At 42.0% G+C, this 6,000-nt stretch overlaps 1 protein-coding gene across 1 annotated transcript in view; it reads left to right on the top strand.

Moving 5' to 3' along the window:
• Positions 1–6,000, top strand: part of MAMLD1 (mastermind like domain containing 1) — a 183,606-nt gene that overhangs the window by 1,216 nt on the left and 176,390 nt on the right. The window lies entirely within an intron of this gene.

Genomic DNA, 6,000 nt, shown 5'->3' with positions numbered 1-6,000 from the left:
ATGGAAAAGGTTAACATGCTCAGAGCTGTGTTGCACTGTACAAGAGTACTGAGTGTCATTCAAAGACTCCGATCACATATATTCCACTTGCCCAGCTTGAATGGGTTGGGAGTGTTGCATGCAGCCTATTAATCTCACAGCTCCCATTACACAGTAATAACCAGAATTACTTCATTTGTTGCTGTTCTATGCAGGTCAGAGGTCACCGGGGTGTCACTGGGAATTAATACAGCAGCAGGCGTTTAACTGCAGTGCAGAGACATGCGCTTTATTTGCTATTATTCCTGACAATCTGCATGACTTCTCCATTCTTGATGTGTTACTGTACTTCCTGTCTTTATTTCTTGTTTTATATCATTCGATGGCTCGTAGGCAGTTGGTATTTTACCAGATAATCCCCTTCGCAGCAACTTGTTGTATGAATTTCTTTTTTAAGTAATATAATAATGTACTGGATAGGGACAGTTGTCTTGGTTTTATCATCAGCTGCTTCCTTCAACCTATTTGTGCCTGTGGATTTTAAATTGCGATCAGACTTTGGCAGACCGCTCCATACACTGACCTAGATGCACGATCAACTCGACAATTTCTAACTAGCTCAACTAGATTGATTTGCTTCCAGTTATGGCGCTCCGGTCTGTTCTTTTGCATAGTAAAATGATACATAAGGGTTTATGTTAAACTGGGTATATTGCCAGTGATAAATGGCAGTTCTTTTTTAGATTGTAAGCTCTCACGAGCAAAGCCCTTCTAATCCTCTTGTATTGAATTGCATTGTAACCGTACTTTGTAAAGCGATGCGCAAAACGTTGGCTCTCTACAAATCCTGTATAATAATATTAATACTTGTGTATGGAAATCTTTACTGGACCATTACTGCAGGTGGAGATTTTTCTCCTGGGTCCAGCGCTGCAGGAGTTAACGCTTGCCTCTGGCACTGAAGTGGTTAAGGACTGGTGCTTCTGTACCACATTGCACTGGCCAGCAGAAGTGGATTTTATTGCAAGGAAAACACCCTCAGAGCCTCCCAGACACAGTGTGGGAGCTTGGAGCTGGCTCATGTTTTTTAAAACTGGTTTATTTCCCCCCCACCCCCTTGCTGATTAACCCTTGCCTTTGCTGATATGCAGAGTGGCTAATGATGCTTCAAAGGAAGAGGCGTCACCGAGCCTCCAGCATCAGAAGCGTTAAACCAGTGATTCCCTTGTTGACTGTCCTTTAGAAGTCAGTGGCAGTTCATGTCAATCTATTGTGTACACTTATACCCTCACACGACAGCAGGTTGTGATGCAGTATTAATTAGCGTTTTCCTTTCTCTGTGCAAACCATGGAGTAATATGTTCTGTTTAAGATTAAACATCCTAATTCATTGCTGCAGCAAGCAGTCTTTTCTCCACTGAAGTGTAACAACAAGCTACATCAAACGGTAATGAGCCAGAGCGACTCTTCCTAGGAGCTTATTGTTTTTTTACATGAAATAAATCCATTATTATTAAAGCTACCTGTTGAAGCCGCACCGGGTGTTCATCCATCGATTCGAACATTGTGACATTCAAAATTAGAATCTGGATTTACTGTGGCTGATGATGACAACGCAGATAACGTTTACACATAACAAACTTAGTGATACGTGAAAAAGTTTTTAGTTTTTTTTCAATCAGAGAATTTTTTCCGTTTCTATGTTGTTTGCATAATTCTGCTGAGTTTTCACAGTTTGTATAAATATTAGGCAGATCTGTAAACATATAAGACAACATCACAAATTACCAGTTTTACTTTGTATACTCACGCTACCATGGCAAGGAATGGCAGAACCAGGACTTTAACTGAAGGAGGATTGGTCAAACCTGAGCCTAGGCTACAGTCTGAATAATAAAGTTCCCCACATGTTGCAATCTGTTTGTACAATCTCCTTTTGATGTACCAACTAGTATCTAGTGCAAGGGCCTGCCTGATTGAATATAAATTTATTGGATAGATAAGGTAAATCCTTATATTACATAGTTATGATTAGGGATGCACCGATACCGTTTTTTCGGTATAGAGTACCGATATTTATATTTCGGTATTCGCCGATACGGAGTACCAATACCGGTACTTCCGCTAGCATGGAGCTGGCTTCCCAGGCAATCAAGAATCCTTACTCGCCGCCCAGCTTCTTGATTGCCCTGGAAGCTGACTCCATGCCGGCTTCCCAGCCAGTCAGCATCGAACAAACAACTTGGAGCCAATACTTGCCTTCCGGCTTCCTATTTGCCCGGGATGCCAGCTCCATGTTCCCTTAGCGGCACTGCTGGTCAGAGGAAGTCTCTCTCTGACTGGAAGTTCTGGTATTGGGGGTAGGTGTATGGGTACTTGCCCAAATACTCGGTATCGGTGCATCCCTAGTTTTGATCAATCTAAAGTGGGTTGTGCAGAGGTTGTATACTCAAATTGTAACGTGTATAGTGAGCCTTAGTCTTATGCTATTATAATTGCGCAGGCTTACTTAAAATGTCCTTTTTTTCAATTTCACTGGGCAACTGAAAAATGTTGTATTTCCCATGACTTTCTATCTCAATGACATTGGCCACCGAGACAAATTAATCTCCAAACTGAAAACACAGACAGCAATATGTCTACTGCTCACCCCACATGTTTTAATCTGATTGTACAATCTCCTTTTAAGGTGCCCATACACCTGCCGATTATAGTACAATAGCGGGTGATCCCACGATCGTACGATAATCGGCAGGTGTATGGGCAGCGTGCGGCCACTTCTACTGTGAGGTCGTTCGACTTTCCTCTTACGAGCACGCTTGAAAACCCGGCAAAAATTGTACGATTTTCGGCGGGTTGGTGGCGTGGTCGGAAGACGAATGCCGCACGGGCCAGTGTGCGCAAGCGCACACTCCCCGCTCGGCACTGCAATCATCGGAAGCCCTCCCCTTCGCGGGGAAGGGCTTGCTATGATCGCAAGTATGATCTGCCTGTCCAAGATGGGCAGATCGTACGAGATTTTTATGACCTTACAACCATCGCACAATGAAAGTCGTGCGATGGTTGTAAGGTGTATGGCCAGCTTTAGATCTACCTAGAACTATGTTGTGCAAGGGCCTGCCTGGCTGGATATGAATTGATTGGATAGGTTAGATAGGTCCTCGTATTACATAGTTTTGATAAACCTAAAGTTGATTGCACAAAGGTTTTGCGGTCAGATTGTAACATATATGGTAAGCTTTAAAGGGATTTCCGCACTTCCCTACTCCTTTTTAAAATTGTCAAAAAGTGTTTTGGCTTTTTACTATACTTTAGGAAAAAAATCTATTTGCCCCTCATTAGTAACTCTGTTTGACGTTGGCCATGCACTGCTCAAATTTTGAGCAGTGTATGGCCCTGTCGGCATCCCTCCAATCACATTTTTTATTCGACTGGAGGAGCTGGTCCAGAAGCCAATCAGTGAAGCCAGTAGCTCTGTACCGGCATTTCTCTAACGTTGATGGGGGGGTTTGGGGAATCTTGGCAACCTTAGTTTAACTCTTCAGTTTAAAAGTCGGGGGTGAAAGGATGATTAAAAACTGATAGTGCTGCCAGATCAGCTGCTTAATCTCACACAATGATAATATCTAACAGTGTCACACTGAGCATTTTAGTAAAGAGGAATGTTGACACTGTTATGTGCACTCGGAAGCTGGAATACAGTTTACATGGTCAGGCAGCTAACAGGAAAGCAGCTGCAAGACATTTTACCCCCGATCTCAAAAGGAAGGGTCAACCTCCAAATAAGTAATTAAAACAAGTAAGCTAATATAATTCTTTCCTGTAAGCCTGCACAATTTTTAAGACTGCATTTGACATTTGTACTTAAAGACAATCCTATAAGAAGAGAAATATGGACTCTGCCATTGCTGACCTTTTCATAAGAAGAAACTAATTGCCTGGCTACCATGCTGACCCACAGATTCAGTCTGATCATTAAGAATGTGCAACAAGTTCTGTTTTGTTTTTTATTTGTCCAGTGACTCTGTGCGAACGGGGCGATTGTACCTTCCGATTTCCTTTACGATCTGTTGCGTTTTCAAACACTTTTTCAACGGATGCTAATATAAGGGCACCGTAAAATGGGTGTGAATGGGGCTAGATCACACTGCTGCGTTTTGGTACGTTGCACTGAAAAAAGTAGTGCATGTTCCACTTTTTTTCAGCAACGAAAACGGAGCGGTGTGAACTGGTCCCATTCACACCCTTTCATTTTTTGGGTTACCTTCTGTTGACATCCGTTGATATCCCCTGAAGAACGAATCGCAACGTATCTGGTGTGAATGGGGCCTCAAGCCATGTGGGTAACATAACAGCCAGTCAACTAGCATTTTAAGAAGTAAGTTAACAATGGCTGCCTCATATCTCTGGTGACTGATTCTGTTTTTAAACTCTTACCCTTTTGGAAGCTACATGTTGTCTGGAACATGGGTCACTGCTCTGTACCTGGATATTGCAGATAAGTATTCCTAATGGCTGCATCCACTGTTGCTTTTGCATTGCATTAAATCAACCCATGGATTGACAAACTGCAGGAACATGTCAACTTTATCTAATCGGTGAAACTGCTGCATGGCCAAGGATAATTTTATTGGTTGCAGATTCCCTTTAAATTACATCACAATTGCCATGTAGCTAGAGTGAAGTAAATTATACACTGCCGGACAGCTGTGCTAAAATATGTCCATCTGTTCTCCAACCACGTTACCCAGCATATCCTTGAATACTGGGTTGTTCGAATGGCATTCGAATGCTGGTGTTACTTGGACAACAGTATGGGTGCTGAAGTTTGCCAAGACCAGGCCAAGAGTATTATCTTAAATATAACTTCCAAAGTCATTATGACATATCAAGGGAAAAATATGTTAGATTAGTGATTAGGAATCTGATAATACAGTTTTAATGTGCCAATTGCCGACAGTGCAATGAAAGTGCTCGTACAATGACCTCTATGGTTTGTTGGGAAGGGTCAAATAAGTTTTGTGTGTGTAGCAGTGTCCCCGCTTTCCCCTCCCGTTCGATGTGCAGTGGTGCCAGGCCTTAGATCACCTGCTCGGCTTTTGTTAGAGTGGCATCCTGCAGCTAATCCCTCTAGTCTGTATATGAAACGCACGGCCAATTCTTATTTACACTCTCATGGAAAATAGGCTGGCAGTCATGGAAATAAAATATATTTGTTTTTTCCTCCCTTTATTGTAGATAACCTCCTGACACCATATCATGCAGCCATTTCTTGTTTTAATAAGCTATTATTGAAAAGCACACAGTAAAGGAAGTTAATACGGGTTAGCCAATTTTATCTGTGACCGTTTTCATTGTTATTACAGCCTGGGCTGCCGTCCCACTACCTTCTAATGACCAGTAATGTAACTTTAGTGGGAAGATGGAACGCTCATTTCTGTACATCATGCTTTAACAATGTGTTGTTCTTGTTATATTACAAAGACCGCCTGCCTTCTGCAAGTCACCACCATGAAAGTATAAAGATGCTTTCAGCAAATAAAAAATATTTGAATCTTAGTGCTTCACCCTCTATGCAGGACAATATGGTCATTGGTTACATTGCCCATGTGCTGATATTCGTGCAGCAATTGATGATGAAGTTCATATAAGAGTCAACACATGCCTGGAGTATGAAGATCTTGAGGGTCTTATATATTTAAGGCTAAGAATTTTTATGGAAAACACCTTCATAGAAGGACTGTAAAGTCTCTGTTTTATCCATACCAGCATTTAGTGGCTACCTTCTGGAGGTTGCAGCTTAATACATAAAGAATACAGACATGGTGGAGAAGTTCAACTGTTGTTTGACCTAACATTACAGTTGGCAAAATGTAGTCCTTCTGTGTAGTGTTTCCTTCATTCCCTGCACACACCAGCCCACTTTTCGGATCAGGTTGACAGTCATGTGCTAGCAAAATTAAGTCGAAGGGGGAAAACATCAGTGAGAACTTGTTCACACCATGTCCGTTGAACTGTGTC

Source organism: Nanorana parkeri, unplaced genomic scaffold, assembly GCF_000935625.1.
Source record: "Nanorana parkeri isolate BGI_ZX_2015 unplaced genomic scaffold, ASM93562v1 scaffold93, whole genome shotgun sequence".
NCBI classification, from domain to species: domain Eukaryota; kingdom Metazoa; phylum Chordata; class Amphibia; order Anura; family Dicroglossidae; genus Nanorana; species Nanorana parkeri.
Note: the sequence above shows the minus strand (reverse complement) of the source record. Positions and strands in the feature narration are given on the sequence as shown.